The sequence below is a fragment of the Phyllobates terribilis genome, unplaced genomic scaffold, assembly GCF_046119375.1.
Source record: "Phyllobates terribilis strain yellow unplaced genomic scaffold, ASM4611937v1 Scaffold_538__1_contigs__length_1162401, whole genome shotgun sequence".
In the NCBI taxonomy this organism is placed as follows: Eukaryota; Metazoa; Chordata; class Amphibia; order Anura; family Dendrobatidae; genus Phyllobates; species Phyllobates terribilis.
This window is the reverse complement of record NW_027363298.1, coordinates 562,084-582,985: the sequence shown is the minus strand read 5'-3', so window position 1 is coordinate 582,985 and position 20,902 is coordinate 562,084. Positions and strand designations below refer to the sequence as shown.

At 45.5% G+C, this 20,902-nt stretch overlaps 15 non-coding genes and 2 pseudogenes across 15 annotated transcripts; all 17 read left to right on the top strand.

Moving 5' to 3' along the window:
• The first annotated feature begins 581 nt into the window (after nt 1-581).
• On the top strand, nt 582-697 carry LOC141231870 (U2 spliceosomal RNA; annotated as a pseudogene).
• A 524-nt stretch (nt 698-1,221) lies between these two features.
• On the top strand, nt 1,222-1,403 carry LOC141231807 (U2 spliceosomal RNA). The gene has a single exon (XR_012298116.1). It is a non-coding gene; the product is annotated as a U2 spliceosomal RNA (small nuclear RNA).
• A 1,114-nt stretch (nt 1,404-2,517) lies between these two features.
• On the top strand, nt 2,518-2,708 carry LOC141232165 (U2 spliceosomal RNA). Its single transcript, XR_012298425.1, has one exon. It is a non-coding gene; the product is annotated as a U2 spliceosomal RNA (small nuclear RNA).
• A 1,115-nt stretch (nt 2,709-3,823) lies between these two features.
• LOC141232164 (U2 spliceosomal RNA) lies at nt 3,824-4,014 on the top strand. The gene has a single exon (XR_012298424.1). It is a non-coding gene; the product is annotated as a U2 spliceosomal RNA (small nuclear RNA).
• A 1,118-nt stretch (nt 4,015-5,132) lies between these two features.
• LOC141232162 (U2 spliceosomal RNA) lies at nt 5,133-5,323 on the top strand. Its single transcript, XR_012298422.1, has one exon. It is a non-coding gene; the product is annotated as a U2 spliceosomal RNA (small nuclear RNA).
• A 1,115-nt stretch (nt 5,324-6,438) lies between these two features.
• On the top strand, nt 6,439-6,554 carry LOC141231874 (U2 spliceosomal RNA; annotated as a pseudogene).
• Nucleotides 6,555-7,078: 524 nt separating this feature from the next.
• On the top strand, nt 7,079-7,260 carry LOC141231813 (U2 spliceosomal RNA). Its single transcript, XR_012298122.1, has one exon. It is a non-coding gene; the product is annotated as a U2 spliceosomal RNA (small nuclear RNA).
• A 1,115-nt stretch (nt 7,261-8,375) lies between these two features.
• LOC141232161 (U2 spliceosomal RNA) lies at nt 8,376-8,566 on the top strand. Its single transcript, XR_012298421.1, has one exon. It is a non-coding gene; the product is annotated as a U2 spliceosomal RNA (small nuclear RNA).
• A 1,118-nt stretch (nt 8,567-9,684) lies between these two features.
• Nucleotides 9,685-9,875, top strand: LOC141232160 (U2 spliceosomal RNA). Its single transcript, XR_012298420.1, has one exon. It is a non-coding gene; the product is annotated as a U2 spliceosomal RNA (small nuclear RNA).
• Nucleotides 9,876-10,990: 1,115 nt separating this feature from the next.
• On the top strand, nt 10,991-11,181 carry LOC141232159 (U2 spliceosomal RNA). The gene has a single exon (XR_012298419.1). It is a non-coding gene; the product is annotated as a U2 spliceosomal RNA (small nuclear RNA).
• A 1,115-nt stretch (nt 11,182-12,296) lies between these two features.
• Nucleotides 12,297-12,487, top strand: LOC141232158 (U2 spliceosomal RNA). Its single transcript, XR_012298418.1, has one exon. It is a non-coding gene; the product is annotated as a U2 spliceosomal RNA (small nuclear RNA).
• Nucleotides 12,488-13,605: 1,118 nt separating this feature from the next.
• On the top strand, nt 13,606-13,796 carry LOC141232156 (U2 spliceosomal RNA). The gene has a single exon (XR_012298417.1). It is a non-coding gene; the product is annotated as a U2 spliceosomal RNA (small nuclear RNA).
• Nucleotides 13,797-14,914: 1,118 nt separating this feature from the next.
• Nucleotides 14,915-15,105, top strand: LOC141232155 (U2 spliceosomal RNA). The gene has a single exon (XR_012298416.1). It is a non-coding gene; the product is annotated as a U2 spliceosomal RNA (small nuclear RNA).
• A 1,115-nt stretch (nt 15,106-16,220) lies between these two features.
• On the top strand, nt 16,221-16,411 carry LOC141232154 (U2 spliceosomal RNA). Its single transcript, XR_012298415.1, has one exon. It is a non-coding gene; the product is annotated as a U2 spliceosomal RNA (small nuclear RNA).
• A 1,118-nt stretch (nt 16,412-17,529) lies between these two features.
• LOC141232153 (U2 spliceosomal RNA) lies at nt 17,530-17,720 on the top strand. Its single transcript, XR_012298414.1, has one exon. It is a non-coding gene; the product is annotated as a U2 spliceosomal RNA (small nuclear RNA).
• A 1,115-nt stretch (nt 17,721-18,835) lies between these two features.
• Nucleotides 18,836-19,026, top strand: LOC141231698 (U2 spliceosomal RNA). The gene has a single exon (XR_012298009.1). It is a non-coding gene; the product is annotated as a U2 spliceosomal RNA (small nuclear RNA).
• Nucleotides 19,027-20,141: 1,115 nt separating this feature from the next.
• LOC141232152 (U2 spliceosomal RNA) lies at nt 20,142-20,332 on the top strand. Its single transcript, XR_012298413.1, has one exon. It is a non-coding gene; the product is annotated as a U2 spliceosomal RNA (small nuclear RNA).
• Nucleotides 20,333-20,902: the final 570 nt, after the last annotated feature.

Sequence of the window (20,902 nt, the reverse complement as noted above, 5' to 3'; positions counted from 1 at the left end):
AGACTATAAAAGAGAACCCAACCCAAAAAGTTTGGTTGATTAGTCTGTGGCATTCTGTTAAACTGTTGCTTATGGCGGTCTCTGTGAGCTTCTCAGCGACATTCAGCCAGCCAGGTATCCTGCCTGCAGTAGATGGAATGTGGCAATGGAACGCTGGCTGCGCGTGTCATAATAGGCTCTGAGCCTTTATATACCTGTGCACAGCAGCAGCCACCTTCAGTCTGCTGCTGGACAGCCAGCAGCAGCAGCAGCAGCAGGAGAGGTATGTAATCAGGAGCCCTCCTGCTAAGGGTAGACAGCTGCTCGTTCCACCCCACCCCCCGCCTTAATTGGTTCTCCTCCCTTCCAACGGTGTTGAGGCGGGTGGGAACAGCAGGGGGTGAAGGTGCTGTGTTTAAAGAGGTGGAGTTATGCAGATCTAAAACGCGTGGATTGCAGCAGCAGCAAGCCGAAAAGTGCAGGCATGTAAGGGATCTAGAGGTTGACAACATGTCTTCTTAACGGGAGTCCAGGAGCTCATCTCCACAAATGGACTTTTCAGGATCCTTGGGTGGCTCCGTAGTTTGAAACCAATTCTGGTTATCGCTTCTCGGCCTTTTGGCTAAGATCAAGTGTAGTATCTTTTGAAAAGGCAGTTTTGTCCTTGGGCTGCCCTAGTAAATTGATGCATATTACACACTGGTTTGGTGCACTTGTTAGTACGCCAGGTGGCTCATAGAGTTATCTGATGGAAAACATGGCCCTCCAGGATCGAAGTCACTAGGCTGGGTAAGTGTGAGGGCTTTGGAGCAATGTGCCCCAGGAGTAGGCGCCCTGGTGGGAGTCCAAGCTTACTGGGACTGGGAACCCCAGAAAGACTTGGCTTCGTAGCACGCCGCACCTTTGCCAATCATACTTTCTGAGCAACCCCCCCTATTCCTGGCCTCCGGGCTAGGAAGGAGAATTTTTATAAACCCGGTCGGAGGTCCGGTCAGCTTTGGGCTGAGAAACCAACACAGGCTCCAGCTCCACTAGGGTGGCAGCCTAGATGGAAGCTGGGAGCACGAAAACGGCTCTTCTCCGGCTTCGGCTAGGGAGAGCATCGGAGATCCCTGACCCTCGCTGTGGCCTTCTGGCTCGGAGGGATGGGGATGGTTTATTGGGGACCCTCTCCTCCGGGAAGGGTCCACATGAATCCTCGCCTCGTGCGCTGTTTTGGTGTGACTTCGGTCACATTTTTCAGTGCCTTGGATGCAGCTTCAATCAAAAAATCTGTTCTTATCAGTTTAATATCTGATACGTCCCCTATCTGGGGACCATATATTAAATGGATTTTTAGAACAGGGAGATGGAAAAAGAGCTTGCTCTGTCCACTCCACGCATTGACCTGGTATTGCAGTATCTCCAGGACCGGTGCACCCCTTCTTTAATGCAGTTTCTAAAATCAGAAAGAATTGAATTCAATGTTTTTTGTTCATTTTGCTTGTTTGTCGGATTTTGGGATGGACTCTTTGGCTTTGCTTTTCTTCTCCTCATTGGATTTTTCATGTTCAAAGTTGCAGAAGCCAGATTACAAGCTCATTTTGGTTCAACTTCAGCAACTGTGCATTGCATTGCCATGTAATGTGATGCAATGCTATCTTTCTAGCTCTCCCTTTTTACTTCCTTTTGGATAAACAGACATATTAGGCAAGCATTTTGGAGCTTTCACCTAAATAACTACAGGTGGTGAGATAAGCTGCACAATATAATTGACCTTTCAGTATATTGTTGCACACACACCATCTATTTAGCAAATGCCCTTGTTATCAACAGCAGCCTTTTAAACTCACCTGAGCTAACAGGTATGTGCGCTGGTTACTCTGCTGCGCTTAAAATTTCTTTTTGGTTTGCTACAATGCCTTTTCTGAAACGTTGTCTCCTTCTGCTGGAACACTGACTTCTTTCATTTAATGCCTGCAGACTATAAAAGAGAACCCAACCCAAAAAGTTTGGTTGATTAGTCTGTGGCATTCTGTTAAACTGTTGCTTATGGCGGTCTCTGTGAGCTTCTCAGCGACATTCAGCCAGCCAGGTATCCTGCCTGCAGTAGATGGAATGTGGCAATGGAACGCTGGCTGCGCGTGTCATAATAGGCTCTGAGCCTTTATATACCTGTGCACAGCAGCAGCCACCTTCAGTCTGCTGCTGGACAGCCAGCAGCAGCAGCAGCAGGAGAGGTATGTAATCAGGAGCCCTCCTGCTAAGGGTAGACAGCTGCTCGTTCCACCCCACCCCCCGCCTTAATTGGTTCTCCTCCCTTCCAACGGTGTTGAGGCGGGTGGGAACAGCAGGGGGTGAAGGTGCTGTGTTTAAAGAGGTGGAGTTATGCAGATCTAAAACGCGTGGATTGCAGCAGCAGCAAGCCGAAAAGTGCAGGCATGTAAGGGATCTAGAGGTTGACAACATGTCTTCTTAACGGGAGTCCAGGAGCTCATCTCCACAAATGGACTTTTCAGGATCCTTGGGTGGCTCCGTAGTTTGAAACCAATTCTGGTTATCGCTTCTCGGCCTTTTGGCTAAGATCAAGTGTAGTATCTGTTCTTATCAGTTTAATATCTGATACGTCCCCTATCTGGGGACCATATATTAAATGGATTTTTAGAACAGGGAGATGGAAAAAGAGCTTGCTCTGTCCACTCCACGCATTGACCTGGTATTGCAGTATCTCCAGGACCGGTGCACCCCTTCTTTAATGCAGTTTCTAAAATCAGAAAGAATTGAATTCAATGTTTTTTGTTCATTTTGCTTGTTTGTCGGATTTTGGGATGGACTCTTTGGCTTTGCTTTTCTTCTCCTCATTGGATTTTTCATGTTCAAAGTTGCAGAAGCCAGATTACAAGCTCATTTTGGTTCAACTTCAGCAACTGTGCATTGCATTGCCATGTAATGTGATGCAATGCTATCTTTCTAGCTCTCCCTTTTTACTTCCTTTTGGATAAACAGACATATTAGGCAAGCATTTTGGAGCTTTCACCTAAATAACTACAGGTGGTGAGATAAGCTGCACAATATAATTGACCTCTCAGTATATTGTTGCACACACACCATCTATTTAGCAAATGCCCTTGTTATCAACAGCAGCCTTTTAAACTCACCTGAGCTAACAGGTATGTGCGCTGGTTACTCTGCTGCGCTTAAAATTTCTTTTTTGGTTTGCTACAATGCCTTTTCTGAAACGTTGTCTCCTTCTGCTGGAACACTGACTTCTTTCATTTAATGCCTGCAGACTATAAAAGAGAACCCAACCCAAAAAGTTTGGTTGATTAGTCTGTGGCATTCTGTTAAACTGTTGCTTATGGCGGTCTCTGTGAGCTTCTCAGCGACATTCAGCCAGCCAGGTATCCTGCCTGCAGTAGATGGAATGTGGCAATGGAACGCTGGCTGCGCGTGTCATAATAGGCTCTGAGCCTTTATATACCTGTGCACAGCAGCAGCCACCTTCAGTCTGCTGCTGGACAGCCAGCAGCAGCAGCAGCAGGAGAGGTATGTAATCAGGAGCCCTCCTGCTAAGGGTAGACAGCTGCTCGTTCCACCCCACCCCCCGCCTTAATTGGTTCTCCTCCCTTCCAACGGTGTTGAGGCGGGTGGGAACAGCAGGGGGTGAAGGTGCTGTGTTTAAAGAGGTGGAGTTATGCAGATCTAAAACGCGTGGATTGCAGCAGCAGCAAGCCGAAAAGTGCAGGCATGTAAGGGATCTAGAGGTTGACAACATGTCTTCTTAACGGGAGTCCAGGAGCTCATCTCCACAAATGGACTTTTCAGGATCCTTGGGTGGCTCCGTAGTTTGAAACCAATTCTGGTTATCGCTTCTCGGCCTTTTGGCTAAGATCAAGTGTAGTATCTGTTCTTATCAGTTTAATATCTGATACGTCCCCTATCTGGGGACCATATATTAAATGGATTTTTAGAACAGGGAGATGGAAAAAGAGCTTGCTCTGTCCACTCCACGCATTGACCTGGTATTGCAGTATCTCCAGGACCGGTGCACCCCTTCTTTAATGCAGTTTCTAAAATCAGAAAGAATTGAATTCAATGTTTTTTGTTCATTTTGCTTGTTTGTCGGATTTTGGGATGGACTCTTTGGCTTTGCTTTTCTTCTCCTCATTGGATTTTTCATGTTCAAAGTTGCAGAAGCCAGATTACAAGCTCATTTTGGTTCAACTTCAGCAACTGTGCATTGCATTGCCATGTAATGTGATGCAAAGCTATCTTTCTAGCTCTCCCTTTTTACTTCCTTTTGGATAAACAGACATATTAGGCAAGCATTTTGGAGCTTTCACCTAAATAACTACAGGTGGTGAGATAAGCTGCACAATATAATTGACCTTTCAGTATATTGTTGCACACACACCATCTATTTAGCAAATGCCCTTGTTATCAACAGCAGCCTTTTAAACTCACCTGAGCTAACAGGTATGTGCGCTGGTTACTCTGCTGCGCTTAAAATTTCTTTTTTGATTTGCTACAATGCCTTTTCTGAAACGTTGTCTCCTTCTGCTGGAACACTGACTTCTTTCATTTAATGCCTGCAGACTATAAAAGAGAACCCAACCCAAAAAGTTTGGTTGATTAGTCTGTGGCATTCTGTTAAACTGTTGCTTATGGCGGTCTCTGTGAGCTTCTCAGCGACATTCAGCCAGCCAGGTATCCTGCCTGCAGTAGATGGAATGTGGCAATGGAACGCTGGCTGCGCGTGTCATAATAGGCTCTGAGCCTTTATATACCTGTGCACAGCAGCAGCCACCTTCAGTCTGCTGCTGGACAGCCAGCAGCAGCAGCAGCAGCAGGAGAGGTATGTAATCAGGAGCCCTCCTGCTAAGGGTAGACAGCTGCTCGTTCCACCCCACCCCCCGCCTTAATTGGTTCTCCTCCCTTCCAACGGTGTTGAGGCGGGTGGGAACAGCAGGGGGTGAAGGTGCTGTGTTTAAAGAGGTGGAGTTATGCAGATCTAAAACGCGTGGATTGCAGCAGCAGCAAGCCGAAAAGTGCAGGCATGTAAGGGATCTAGAGGTTGACAACATGTCTTCTTAACGGGAGTCCAGGAGCTCATCTCCACAAATGGACTTTTCAGGATCCTTGGGTGGCTCCGTAGTTTGAAACCAATTCTGGTTATCGCTTCTCGGCCTTTTGGCTAAGATCAAGTGTAGTATCTGTTCTTATCAGTTTAATATCTGATACGTCCCCTATCTGGGGACCATATATTAAATGGATTTTTAGAACAGGGAGATGGAAAAAGAGCTTGCTCTGTCCACTCCACGCATTGACCTGGTATTGCAGTATCTCCAGGACCGGTGCACCCCTTCTTTAATGCAGTTTCTAAAATCAGAAAGAATTGAATTCAATGTTTTTTGTTCATTTTGCTTGTTTGTCGGATTTTGGGATGGACTCTTTGGCTTTGCTTTTCTTCTCCTCATTGGATTTTTCATGTTCAAAGTTGCAGAAGCCAGATTACAAGCTCATTTTGGTTCAACTTCAGCAACTGTGCATTGCATTGCCATGTAATGTGATGCAATGCTATCTTTCTAGCTCTCCCTTTTTACTTCCTTTTGGATAAACAGACATATTAGGCAAGCATTTTGGAGCTTTCACCTAAATAACTACAGGTGGTGAGATAAGCTGCACAATATAATTGACCTTTCAGTATATTGTTGCACACACACCATCTATTTAGCAAATGCCCTTGTTATCAACAGCAGCCTTTTAAACTCACCTGAGCTAACAGGTATGTGCGCTGGTTACTCTGCTGCGCTTAAAATTTCTTTTTTGGTTTGCTACAATGCCTTTTCTGAAACGTTGTCTCCTTCTGCTGGAACACTGACTTCTTTCATTTAATGCCTGCAGACTATAAAAGAGAACCCAACCCAAAAAGTTTGGTTGATTAGTCTGTGGCATTCTGTTAAACTGTTGCTTATGGCGGTCTCTGTGAGCTTCTCAGCGACATTCAGCCAGCCAGGTATCCTGCCTGCAGTAGATGGAATGTGGCAATGGAACGCTGGCTGCGCGTGTCATAATAGGCTCTGAGCCTTTATATACCTGTGCACAGCAGCAGCCACCTTCAGTCTGCTGCTGGACAGCCAGCAGCAGCAGCAGCAGGAGAGGTATGTAATCAGGAGCCCTCCTGCTAAGGGTAGACAGCTGCTCGTTCCACCCCACCCCCCGCCTTAATTGGTTCTCCTCCCTTCCAACGGTGTTGAGGCGGGTGGGAACAGCAGGGGGTGAAGGTGCTGTGTTTAAAGAGGTGGAGTTATGCAGATCTAAAACGCGTGGATTGCAGCAGCAGCAAGCCGAAAAGTGCAGGCATGTAAGGGATCTAGAGGTTGACAACATGTCTTCTTAACGGGAGTCCAGGAGCTCATCTCCACAAATGGACTTTTCAGGATCCTTGGGTGGCTCCGTAGTTTGAAACCAATTCTGGTTATCGCTTCTCGGCCTTTTGGCTAAGATCAAGTGTAGTATCTTTTGAAAAGGCAGTTTTGTCCTTGGGCTGCCCTAGTAAATTGATGCATATTACACACTGGTTTGGTGCACTTGTTAGTACGCCAGGTGGCTCATAGAGTTATCTGATGGAAAACATGGCCCTCCAGGATCGAAGTCACTATGCTGGGTAAGTGTGAGGGCTTTGGAGCAATGTGCCCCAGGAGTAGGCGCCCTGGTGGGAGTCCAAGCTTACTGGGACTGGGAACCCCAGAAAGACTTGGCTTCGTAGCACGCCGCACCTTTGCAAATCATACTTTCTGAGCAACCCCCCCTATTCCTGGCCTCCGGGCTAGGAAGGGGAATTTTTATAAACCCGGTCGGAGGTCCGGTCAGCTTTGGGCTGAGAAACCAACACAGGCTCCAGCTCCACTAGGGTGGCAGCCTAGATGGAAGCTGGGAGCACGAAAACGGCTCTTCTCCGGCTTCGGCTAGGGAGAGCATCGGAGATCCCTGACCCTCGCTGTGGCCTTCTGGCTCGGAGGGATGGGGATGGTTTATTGGGGACCCTCTCCTCCGGGAAGAGTCCACATGAATCCTCGCCTCGTGCGCTGTTTTGGTGTGACTTCGGTCACATTTTTCAGTGCCTTGGATGCAGCTTCAATCAAAAAATCTGTTCTTATCAGTTTAATATCTGATACATCCCCTATCTGGGGACCATATATTAAATGGATTTTTAGAACAGGGAGATGGAAAAAGAGCTTGCTCTGTCCACTCCACGCATTGACCTGGTATTGCAGTATCTCCAGGACCGGTGCACCCCTTCTTTAATGCAGTTTCTAAAATCAGAAAGAATTGAATTCAATGTTTTTTGTTCATTTTGCTTGTTTGTCGGATTTTGGGATGGACTCTTTGGCTTTGCTTTTCTTCTCCTCATTGGATTTTTCATGTTCAAAGTTGCAGAAGCCAGATTACAAGCTCATTTTTGTTCAACTTCAGCAACTGTGCATTGCATTGCCATGTAATGTGATGCAATGCTATCTTTCTAGCTCTCCCTTTTTACTTCCTTTTGGATAAACAGACATATTAGGCAAGCATTTTGGAGCTTTCACCTAAAAAGCTACAGGTGGTGAGATAAGCTGCACAATATAATTGACCTTTCAGTATATTGTTGCACACACACCATCTATTTAGCAAATGCCCTTGTTATCAACAGCAGCCTTTTAAACTCACCTGAGCTAACAGGTATGTGCGCTGGTTACTCTGCTGCGCTTAAAATTTCTTTTTTGGTTTGCTACAATGCCTTTTCTGAAACGTTGTCTCCTTCTGCTGGAACACTGACTTCTTTCATTTAATGCCTGCAGACTATAAAAGAGAACCCAACCCAAAAAGTTTGGTTGATTAGTCTGTGGCATTCTGTTAAACTGTTGCTTATGGCGGTCTCTGTGAGCTTCTCAGCGACATTCAGCCAGCCAGGTATCCTGCCTGCAGTAGATGGAATGTGGCAATGGAACGCTGGCTGCGCGTGTCATAATAGGCTCTGAGCCTTTATATACCTGTGCACAGCAGCAGCCACCTTCAGTCTGCTGCTGGACAGCCAGCAGCAGCAGCAGCAGGAGAGGTATGTAATCAGGAGCCCTCCTGCTAAGGGTAGACAGCTGCTCGTTCCACCCCACCCCCCGCCTTAATTGGTTCTCCTCCCTTCCAACGGTGTTGAGGCGGGTGGGAACAGCAGGGGGTGAAGGTGCTGTGTTTAAAGAGGTGGAGTTATGCAGATCTAAAACGCGTGGATTGCAGCAGCAGCAAGCCGAAAAGTGCAGGCATGTAAGGGATCTAGAGGTTGACAACATGTCTTCTTAACGGGAGTCCAGGAGCTCATCTCCACAAATGGACTTTTCAGGATCCTTGGGTGGCTCCGTAGTTTGAAACCAATTCTGGTTATCGCTTCTCGGCCTTTTGGCTAAGATCAAGTGTAGTATCTGTTCTTATCAGTTTAATATCTGATACGTCCCCTATCTGGGGACCATATATTAAATGGATTTTTAGAACAGGGAGATGGAAAAAGAGCTTGCTCTGTCCACTCCACGCATTGACCTGGTATTGCAGTATCTCCAGGACCGGTGCACCCCTTCTTTAATGCAGTTTCTAAAATCAGAAAGAATTGAATTCAATGTTTTTTGTTCATTTTGCTTGTTTGTCGGATTTTGGGATGGACTCTTTGGCTTTGCTTTTCTTCTCCTCATTGGATTTTTCATGTTCAAAGTTGCAGAAGCCAGATTACAAGCTCATTTTGGTTCAACTTCAGCAACTGTGCATTGCATTGCCATGTAATGTGATGCAATGCTATCTTTCTAGCTCTCCCTTTTTACTTCCTTTTGGATAAACAGACATATTAGGCAAGCATTTTGGAGCTTTCACCTAAATAACTACAGGTGGTGAGATAAGCTGCACAATATAATTGACCTTTCAGTATATTGTTGCACACACACCATCTATTTAGCAAATGCCCTTGTTATCAACAGCAGCCTTTTAAACTCACCTGAGCTAACAGGTATGTGCGCTGGTTACTCTGCTGCGCTTAAAATTTCTTTTTTGGTTTGCTACAATGCCTTTTCTGAAACGTTGTCTCCTTCTGCTGGAACACTGACTTCTTTCATTTAATGCCTGCAGACTATAAAAGAGAACCCAACCCAAAAAGTTTGGTTGATTAGTCTGTGGCATTCTGTTAAACTGTTGCTTATGGCGGTCTCTGTGAGCTTCTCAGCGACATTCAGCCAGCCAGGTATCCTGCCTGCAGTAGATGGAATGTGGCAATGGAACGCTGGCTGCGCGTGTCATAAAAGGCTCTGAGCCTTTATATACCTGTGCACAGCAGCAGCCACCTTCAGTCTGCTGCTGGACAGCCAGCAGCAGCAGCAGCAGCAGGAGAGGTATGTAATCAGGAGCCCTCCTGCTAAGGGTAGACAGCTGCTCGTTCCACCCCACCCCCCGCCTTAATTGGTTCTCCTCCCTTCCAACGGTGTTGAGGCGGGTGGGAACAGCAGGGGGTGAAGGTGCTGTGTTTAAAGAGGTGGAGTTATGCAGATCTAAAACGCGTGGATTGCAGCAGCAGCAAGCCGAAAAGTGCAGGCATGTAAGGGATCTAGAGGTTGACAACATGTCTTCTTAACGGGAGTCCAGGAGCTCATCTCCACAAATGGACTTTTCAGGATCCTTGGGTGGCTCCGTAGTTTGAAACCAATTCTGGTTATCGCTTCTCGGCCTTTTGGCTAAGATCAAGTGTAGTATCTGTTCTTATCAGTTTAATATCTGATACGTCCCCTATCTGGGGACCATATATTAAATGGATTTTTAGAACAGGGAGATGGAAAAAGAGCTTGCTCTGTCCACTCCACGCATTGACCTGGTATTGCAGTATCTCCAGGACCGGTGCACCCCTTCTTTAATGCAGTTTCTAAAATCAGAAAGAATTGAATTCAATGTTTTTTGTTCATTTTGCTTGTTTGTCGGATTTTGGGATGGACTCTTTGGCTTTGCTTTTCTTCTCCTCATTGGATTTTTCATGTTCAAAGTTGCAGAAGCCAGATTACAAGCTCATTTTGGTTCAACTTCAGCAACTGTGCATTGCATTGCCATGTAATGTGATGCAATGCTATCTTTCTAGCTCTCCCTTTTTACTTCCTTTTGGATAAACAGACATATTAGGCAAGCATTTTGGAGCTTTCACCTAAATAACTACAGGTGGTGAGATAAGCTGCACAATATAATTGACCTTTCAGTATATTGTTGCACACACACCATCTATTTAGCAAATGCCCTTGTTATCAACAGCAGCCTTTTAAACTCACCTGAGCTAACAGGTATGTGCGCTGGTTACTCTGCTGCGCTTAAAATTTCTTTTTTGGTTTGCTACAATGCCTTTTCTGAAACGTTGTCTCCTTCTGCTGGAACACTGACTTCTTTCATTTAATGCCTGCAGACTATAAAAGAGAACCCAACCCAAAAAGTTTGGTTGATTAGTCTGTGGCATTCTGTTAAACTGTTGCTTATGGCGGTCTCTGTGAGCTTCTCAGCGACATTCAGCCAGCCAGGTATCCTGCCTGCAGTAGATGGAATGTGGCAATGGAACGCTGGCTGCGCGTGTCATAATAGGCTCTGAGCCTTTATATACCTGTGCACAGCAGCAGCCACCTTCAGTCTGCTGCTGGACAGCCAGCAGCAGCAGCAGCAGGAGAGGTATGTAATCAGGAGCCCTCCTGCTAAGGGTAGACAGCTGCTCGTTCCACCCCACCCCCTGCCTTAATTGGTTCTCCTCCCTTCCAACGGTGTTGAGGCGGGTGGGAACAGCAGGGGGTGAAGGTGCTGTGTTTAAAGAGGTGGAGTTATGCAGATCTAAAACGCGTGGATTGCAGCAGCAGCAAGCCGAAAAGTGCAGGCATGTAAGGGATCTAGAGGTTGACAACATGTCTTCTTAACGGGAGTCCAGGAGCTCATCTCCACAAATGGACTTTTCAGGATCCTTGGGTGGCTCCGTAGTTTGAAACCAATTCTGGTTATCGCTTCTCGGCCTTTTGGCTAAGATCAAGTGTAGTATCTGTTCTTATCAGTTTAATATCTGATACGTCCCCTATCTGGGGACCATATATTAAATGGATTTTTAGAACAGGGAGATGGAAAAAGAGCTTGCTCTGTCCACTCCACGCATTGACCTGGTATTGCAGTATCTCCAGGACCGGTGCACCCCTTCTTTAATGCAGTTTCTAAAATCAGAAAGAATTGAATTCAATGTTTTTTGTTCATTTTGCTTGTTTGTCGGATTTTGGGATGGACTCTTTGGCTTTGCTTTTCTTCTCCTCATTGGATTTTTCATGTTCAAAGTTGCAGAAGCCAGATTACAAGCTCATTTTGGTTCAACTTCAGCAACTGTGCATTGCATTGCCATGTAATGTGATGCAATGCTATCTTTCTAGCTCTCCCTTTTTACTTCCTTTTGGATAAACAGACATATTAGGCAAGCATTTTGGAGCTTTCACCTAAATAACTACAGGTGGTGAGATAAGCTGCACAATATAATTGACCTTTCAGTATATTGTTGCACACACACCATCTATTTAGCAAATGCCCTTGTTATCAACAGCAGCCTTTTAAACTCACCTGAGCTAACAGGTATGTGCGCTGGTTACTCTGCTGCGCTTAAAATTTCTTTTTTGGTTTGCTACAATGCCTTTTCTGAAACGTTGTCTCCTTCTGCTGGAACACTGACTTCTTTCATTTAATGCCTGCAGACTATAAAAGAGAACCCAACCCAAAAAGTTTGGTTGATTAGTCTGTGGCATTCTGTTAAACTGTTGCTTATGGCGGTCTCTGTGAGCTTCTCAGCGACATTCAGCCAGCCAGGTATCCTGCCTGCAGTAGATGGAATGTGGCAATGGAACGCTGGCTGCGCGTGTCATAATAGGCTCTGAGCCTTTATATACCTGTGCACAGCAGCAGCCACCTTCAGTCTGCTGCTGGACAGCCAGCAGCAGCAGCAGCAGGAGAGGTATGTAATCAGGAGCCCTCCTGCTAAGGGTAGACAGCTGCTCGTTCCACCCCACCCCCCGCCTTAATTGGTTCTCCTCCCTTCCAACAGTGTTGAGGCGGGTGGGAACAGCAGGGGGTGAAGGTGCTGTGTTTAAAGAGGTGGAGTTATGCAGATCTAAAACGCGTGGATTGCAGCAGCAGCAAGCCGAAAAGTGCAGGCATGTAAGGGATCTAGAGGTTGACAACATGTCTTCTTAACGGGAGTCCAGGAGCTCATCTCCACAAATGGACTTTTCAGGATCCTTGGGTGGCTCCGTAGTTTGAAACCAATTCTGGTTATCGCTTCTCGGCCTTTTGGCTAAGATCAAGTGTAGTATCTGTTCTTATCAGTTTAATATCTGATACGTCCCCTATCTGGGGACCATATATTAAATGGATTTTTAGAACAGGGAGATGGAAAAAGAGCTTGCTCTGTCCACTCCACGCATTGACCTGGTATTGCAGTATCTCCAGGACCGGTGCACCCCTTCTTTAATGCAGTTTCTAAAATCAGAAAGAATTGAATTCAATGTTTTTTGTTCATTTTGCTTGTTTGTCGGATTTTGGGATGGACTCTTTGGCTTTGCTTTTCTTCTCCTCATTGGATTTTTCATGTTCAAAGTTGCAGAAGCCAGATTACAAGCTCATTTTGGTTCAACTTCAGCAACTGTGCATTGCATTGCCATGTAATGTGATGCAATGCTATCTTTCTAGCTCTCCCTTTTTACTTCCTTTTGGATAAACAGACATATTAGGCAAGCATTTTGGAGCTTTCACCTAAATAACTACAGGTGGTGAGATAAGCTGCACAATATAATTGACCTTTCAGTATATTGTTGCACACACACCATCTATTTAGCAAATGCCCTTGTTATCAACAGCAGCCTTTTAAACTCACCTGAGCTAACAGGTATGTGCGCTGGTTACTCTGCTGCGCTTAAAATTTCTTTTTTGGTTTGCTACAATGCCTTTTCTGAAACGTTGTCTCCTTCTGCTGGAACACTGACTTCTTTCATTTAATGCCTGCAGACTATAAAAGAGAACCCAACCCAAAAAGTTTGGTTGATTAGTCTGTGGCATTCTGTTAAACTGTTGCTTATGGCGGTCTCTGTGAGCTTCTCAGCGACATTCAGCCAGCCAGGTATCCTGCCTGCAGTAGATGGAATGTGGCAATGGAACGCTGGCTGCGCGTGTCATAAAAGGCTCTGAGCCTTTATATACCTGTGCACAGCAGCAGCCACCTTCAGTCTGCTGCTGGACAGCCAGCAGCAGCAGCAGCAGCAGGAGAGGTATGTAATCAGGAGCCCTCCTGCTAAGGGTAGACAGCTGCTCGTTCCACCCCACCCCCCGCCTTAATTGGTTCTCCTCCCTTCCAACGGTGTTGAGGCGGGTGGGAACAGCAGGGGGTGAAGGTGCTGTGTTTAAAGAGGTGGAGTTATGCAGATCTAAAACGCGTGGATTGCAGCAGCAGCAAGCCGAAAAGTGCAGGCATGTAAGGGATCTAGAGGTTGACAACATGTCTTCTTAACGGGAGTCCAGGAGCTCATCTCCACAAATGGACTTTTCAGGATCCTTGGGTGGCTCCGTAGTTTGAAACCAATTCTGGTTATCGCTTCTCGGCCTTTTGGCTAAGATCAAGTGTAGTATCTGTTCTTATCAGTTTAATATCTGATACGTCCCCTATCTGGGGACCATATATTAAATGGATTTTTAGAACAGGGAGATGGAAAAAGAGCTTGCTCTGTCCACTCCACGCATTGACCTGGTATTGCAGTATCTCCAGGACCGGTGCACCCCTTCTTTAATGCAGTTTCTAAAATCAGAAAGAATTGAATTCAATGTTTTTTGTTCATTTTGCTTGTTTGTCGGATTTTGGGATGGACTCTTTGGCTTTGCTTTTCTTCTCCTCATTGGATTTTTCATGTTCAAAGTTGCAGAAGCCAGATTACAAGCTCATTTTGGTTCAACTTCAGCAACTGTGCATTGCATTGCCATGTAATGTGATGCAATGCTATCTTTCTAGCTCTCCCTTTTTACTTCCTTTTGGATAAACAGACATATTAGGCAAGCATTTTGGAGCTTTCACCTAAATAACTACAGGTGGTGAGATAAGCTGCACAATATAATTGACCTTTCAGTATATTGTTGCACACACACCATCTATTTAGCAAATGCCCTTGTTATCAACAGCAGCCTTTTAAACTCACCTGAGCTAACAGGTATGTGCGCTGGTTACTCTGCTGCGCTTAAAATTTCTTTTTTGGTTTGCTACAATGCCTTTTCTGAAACGTTGTCTCCTTCTGCTGGAACACTGACTTCTTTCATTTAATGCCTGCAGACTATAAAAGAGAACCCAACCCAAAAAGTTTGGTTGATTAGTCTGTGGCATTCTGTTAAACTGTTGCTTATGGCGGTCTCTGTGAGCTTCTCAGCGACATTCAGCCAGCCAGGTATCCTGCCTGCAGTAGATGGAATGTGGCAATGGAACGCTGGCTGCGCGTGTCATAAAAGGCTCTGAGCCTTTATATACCTGTGCACAGCAGCAGCCACCTTCAGTCTGCTGCTGGACAGCCAGCAGCAGCAGCAGCAGCAGGAGAGGTATGTAATCAGGAGCCCTCCTGCTAAGGGTAGACAGCTGCTCGTTCCACCCCACCCCCCGCCTTAATTGGTTCTCCTCCCTTCCAACGGTGTTGAGGCGGGTGGGAACAGCAGGGGGTGAAGGTGCTGTGTTTAAAGAGGTGGAGTTATGCAGATCTAAAACGCGTGGATTGCAGCAGCAGCAAGCCGAAAAGTGCAGGCATGTAAGGGATCTAGAGGTTGACAACATGTCTTCTTAACGGGAGTCCAGGAGCTCATCTCCACAAATGGACTTTTCAGGATCCTTGGGTGGCTCCGTAGTTTGAAACCAATTCTGGTTATCGCTTCTCGGCCTTTTGGCTAAGATCAAGTGTAGTATCTGTTCTTATCAGTTTAATATCTGATACGTCCCCTATCTGGGGACCATATATTAAATGGATTTTTAGAACAGGGAGATGGAAAAAGAGCTTGCTCTGTCCACTCCACGCATTGACCTGGTATTGCAGTATCTCCAGGACCGGTGCACCCCTTCTTTAATGCAGTTTCTAAAATCAGAAAGAATTGAATTCAATGTTTTTTGTTCATTTTGCTTGTTTGTCGGATTTTGGGATGGACTCTTTGGCTTTGCTTTTCTTCTCCTCATTGGATTTTTCATGTTCAAAGTTGCAGAAGCCAGATTACAAGCTCATTTTGGTTCAACTTCAGCAACTGTGCATTGCATTGCCATGTAATGTGATGCAATGCTATCTTTCTAGCTCTCCCTTTTTACTTCCTTTTGGATAAACAGACATATTAGGCAAGCATTTTGGAGCTTTCACCTAAATAACTACAGGTGGTGAGATAAGCTGCACAATATAATTGACCTTTCAGTATATTGTTGCACACACACCATCTATTTAGCAAATGCCCTTGTTATCAACAGCAGCCTTTTAAACTCACCTGAGCTAACAGGTATGTGCGCTGGTTACTCTGCTGCGCTTAAAATTTCTTTTTTGGTTTGCTACAATGCCTTTTCTGAAACGTTGTCTCCTTCTGCTGGAACACTGACTTCTTTCATTTAATGCCTGCAGACTATAAAAGAGAACCCAACCCAAAAAGTTTGGTTGATTAGTCTGTGGCATTCTGTTAAACTGTTGCTTATGGCGGTCTCTGTGAGCTTCTCAGCGACATTCAGCCAGCCAGGTATCCTGCCTGCAGTAGATGGAATGTGGCAATGGAACGCTGGCTGCGCGTGTCATAATAGGCTCTGAGCCTTTATATACCTGTGCACAGCAGCAGCCACCTTCAGTCTGCTGCTGGACAGCCAGCAGCAGCAGCAGCAGGAGAGGTATGTAATCAGGAGCCCTCCTGCTAAGGGTAGACAGCTGCTCGTTCCACCCCACCCCCCGCCTTAATTGGTTCTCCTCCCTTCCAACAGTGTTGAGGCGGGTGGGAACAGCAGGGGGTGAAGGTGCTGTGTTTAAAGAGGTGGAGTTATGCAGATCTAAAACGCGTGGATTGCAGCAGCAGCAAGCCGAAAAGTGCAGGCATGTAAGGGATCTAGAGGTTGACAACATGTCTTCTTAACGGGAGTCCAGGAGCTCATCTCCACAAATGGACTTTTCAGGATCCTTGGGTGGCTCCGTAGTTTGAAACCAATTCTGGTTATCGCTTCTCGGCCTTTTGGCTAAGATCAAGTGTAGTATCTGTTCTTATCAGTTTAATATCTGATACGTCCCCTATCTGGGGACCATATATTAAATGGATTTTTAGAACAGGGAGATGGAAAAAGAGCTTGCTCTGTCCACTCCACGCATTGACCTGGTATTGCAGTATCTCCAGGACCGGTGCACCCCTTCTTTAATGCAGTTTCTAAAATCAGAAAGAATTGAATTCAATGTTTTTTGTTCATTTTGCTTGTTTGTCGGATTTTGGGATGGACTCTTTGGCTTTGCTTTTCTTCTCCTCATTGGATTTTTCATGTTCAAAGTTGCAGAAGCCAGATTACAAGCTCATTTTGGTTCAACTTCAGCAACTGTGCATTGCATTGCCATGTAATGTGATGCAATGCTATCTTTCTAGCTCTCCCTTTTTACTTCCTTTTGGATAAACAGACATATTAGGCAAGCATTTTGGAGCTTTCACCTAAATAACTACAGGTGGTGAGATAAGCTGCACAATATAATTGACCTTTCAGTATATTGTTGCACACACACCATCTATTTAGCAAATGCCCTTGTTATCAACAGCAGCCTTTTAAACTCACCTGAGCTAACAGGTATGTGCGCTGGTTACTCTGCTGCGCTTAAAATTTCTTTTTTGGTTTGCTACAATGCCTTTTCTGAAACGTTGTCTCCTTCTGCTGGAACACTGACTTCTTTCATTTAATGCCTGCAGACTATAAAAGAGAACCCAACCCAAAAAGTTTGGTTGATTAGTCTGTGGCATTCTGTTAAACTGTTGCTTATGGCGGTCTCTGTGAGCTTCTCAGCGACATTCAGCCAGCCAGGTATCCTGCCTGCAGTAGATGGAATGTGGCAATGGAACGCTGGCTGCGCGTGTCATAAAAGGCTCTGAGCCTTTATATACCTGTGCACAGCAGCAGCCACCTTCAGTCTGCTGCTGGACAGCCAGCAGCAGCAGCAGCAGCAGGAGAGGTATGTAATCAGGAGCCCTCCTGCTAAGGGTAGACAGCTGCTCGTTCCACCCCACCCCCCGCCTTAATTGGTTCTCCTCCCTTCCAACGGTGTTGAGGCGGGTGGGAACAGCAGGGGGTGAAGGTGCTGTGTTTAAAGAGGTGGAGTTATGCAGATCTAAAACGCGTGGATTGCAGCAGCAGCAAGCCGAAAAGTGCAGGCATGTAAGGGATCTAGAGGTTGACAACATGTCTTCTTAACGGGAGTCCAGGAGCTCATCTCCACAAATGGACTTTTCAGGATCCTTGGGTGGCTCCGTAGTTTGAAACCAATTCTGGTTATCGCTTCTCGGCCTTTTGGCTAAGATCAAGTGTAGTATCTGTTCTTATCAGTTTAATATCTGATACGTCCCCTATCTGGGGACCATATATTAAATGGATTTTTAGAACAGGGAGATGGAAAAAGAGCTTGCTCTGTCCACTCCACGCATTGACCTGGTATTGCAGTATCTCCAGGACCGGTGCACCCCTTCTTTAATGCAGTTTCTAAAATCAGAAAGAATTGAATTCAATGTTTTTTGTTCATTTTGCTTGTTTGTCGGATTTTGGGATGGACTCTTTGGCTTTGCTTTTCTTCTCCTCATTGGATTTTTCATGTTCAAAGTTGCAGAAGCCAGATTACAAGCTCATTTTGGTTCAACTTCAGCAACTGTGCATTGCATTGCCATGTAATGTGATGCAATGCTATCTTTCTAGCTCTCCCTTTTTACTTCCTTTTGGATAAACAGACATATTAGGCAAGCATTTTGGAGCTTTCACCTAAATAACTACAGGTGGTGAGATAAGCTGCACAATATAATTGACCTTTCAGTATATTGTTGCACACACACCATCTATTTAGCAAATGCCCTTGTTATCAACAGCAGCCTTTTAAACTCACCTGAGCTAACAGGTATGTGCGCTGGTTACTCTGCTGCGCTTAAAATTTCTTTTTTGGTTTGCTACAATGCCTTTTCTGAAACGTTGTCTCCTTCTGCTGGAACACTGACTTCTTTCATTTAATGCCTGCAGACTATAAAAGAGAACCCAACCCAAAAAGTTTGGTTGATTAGTCTGTGGCATTCTGTTAAACTGTTGCTTATGGCGGTCTCTGTGAGCTTCTCAGCGATATTCAGCCAGCCAGGTATCCTGCCTGCAGTAGATGGAATGTGGCAATGGAACGCTGGCTGCGCGTGTCATAATAGGCTCTGAGCCTTTATATACCTGTGCACAGCAGCAGCCACCTTCAGTCTGCTGCTGGACAGCCAGCAGCAGCAGCAGCAGGAGAGGTATGTAATCAGGAGCCCTCCTGCTAAGGGTAGACAGCTGCTCGTTCCACCCCACCCCCTGCCTTAATTGGTTCTCCTCCCTTCCAACGGTGTTGAGGCGGGTGGGAACAGCAGGGGGTGAAGGTGCTGTGTTTAAAGAGGTGGAGTTATGCAGATCTAAAACGCGTGGATTGCAGCAGCAGCAAGCCGAAAAGTGCAGGCATGTAAGGGATCTAGAGGTTGACAACATGTCTTCTTAACGGGAGTCCAGGAGCTCATCTCCACAAATGGACTTTTCAGGATCCTTGGGTGGCTCCGTAGTTTGAAACCAATTCTGGTTATCGCTTCTCGGCCTTTTGGCTAAGATCAAGTGTAGTATCTGTTCTTATCAGTTTAATATCTGATACGTCCCCTATCTGGGGACCATATATTAAATGGATTTTTAGAACAGGGAGATGGAAAAAGAGCTTGCTCTGTCCACTCCATGCATTGACCTGGTATTGCAGTATCTCCAGGACCGGTGCACCCCTTCTTTAATGCAGTTTCTAAAATCAGAAAGAATTGAATTCAATGTTTTTTGTTCATTTTGCTTGTTTGTCGGATTTTGGGATGGACTCTTTGGCTTTGCTTTTCTTCTCCTCATTGGATTTTTCATGTTCAAAGTTGCAGAAGCCAGATTACAAGCTCATTTTGGTTCAACTTCAGCAACTGTGCATTGCATTGCCATGTAATGTGATGCAATGCTATCTTTCTAGCTCTCCCTTTTTACTTCCTTTTGGATAAACAGACATATTAGGCAAGCATTTTGGAGCTTTCACCTAAATAACTACAGGTGGTGAGATAAGCTGCACAATATAATTGACCTTTCAGTATATTGTTGCACACACACCATCTATTTAGCAAATGCCCTTGTTATCAACAGCAGCCTTTTAAACTCACCTGAGCTAACAGGTATGTGCGCTGGTTACTCTGCTGCGCTTAAAATTTCTTTTTTGGTTTGCTACAATGCCTTTTCTGAAACGTTGTCTCCTTCTGCTGGAACACTGACTTCTTTCATTTAATGCCTGCAGACTATAAAAGAGAACCCAACCCAAAAAGTTTGGTTGATTAGTCTGTGGCATTCTGTTAAACTGTTGCTTATGGCGGTCTCTGTGAGCTTCTCAGCGACATTCAGCCAGCCAGGTATCCTGCCTGCAGTAGATGGAATGTGGCAATGGAACGCTGGCTGCGCGTGTCATAATAGGCTCTGAGCCTTTATATACCTGTGCACAGCAGCAGCCACCTTCAGTCTGCTGCTGGACAGCCAGCAGCAGCAGCAGCAGGAGAGGTATGTAATCAGGAGCCCTCCTGCTAAGGGTAGACAGCTGCTCGTTCCACCCCACCCCCCGCCTTAATTGGTTCTCCTCCCTTCCAACAGTGTTGAGGCGGGTGGGAACAGCAGGGGGTGAAGGTGCTGTGTTTAAAGAGGTGGAGTTATGCAGATCTAAAACGCGTGGATTGCAGCAGCAGCAAGCCGAAAAGTGCAGGCATGTAAGGGATCTAGAGGTTGACAACATGTCTTCTTAACGGGAGTCCAGGAGCTCATCTCCACAAATGGACTTTTCAGGATCCTTGGGTGGCTCCGTAGTTTGAAACCAATTCTGGTTATCGCTTCTCGGCCTTTTGGCTAAGATCAAGTGTAGTATCTGTTCTTATCAGTTTAATATCTGATACGTCCCCTATCTGGGGACCATATATTAAATGGATTTTTAGAACAGGGAGATGGAAAAAGAGCTTGCTCTGTCCACTCCACGCATTGACCTGGTATTGCAGTATCTCCAGGACCGGTGCACCCCTTCTTTAATGCAGTTTCTAAAATCAGAAAGAATTGAATTCAATGTTTTTTGTTCATTTTGCTTGTTTGTCGGATTTTGGGATGGACTCTTTGGCTTTGCTTTTCTTCTCCTCATTGGATTTTTCATGTTCAAAGTTGCAGAAGCCAGATTACAAGCTCATTTTGGTTCAACTTCAGCAACTGTGCATTGCATTGCCATGTAATGTGATGCAATGCTATCTTTCTAGCTCTCCCTTTTTACTTCCTTTTGGATAAACAGACATATTAGGCAAGCATTTTGGAGCTTTCACCTAAATAACTACAGGTGGTGAGATAAGCTGCACAATATAATTGACCTTTCAGTATATTGTTGCACACACACCATCTATTTAGCAAATGCCCTTGTTATCAACAGCAGCCTTTTAAACTCACCTGAGCTAACAGGTATGTGCGCTGGTTACTCTGCTGCGCTTAAAATTTCTTTTTTGGTTTGCTACAATGCCTTTTCTGAAACGTTGTCTCCTTCTGCTGGAACACTGACTTCTTTCATTTAATGCCTGCAGACTATAAAAGAGAACCCAACCCAAAAAGTTT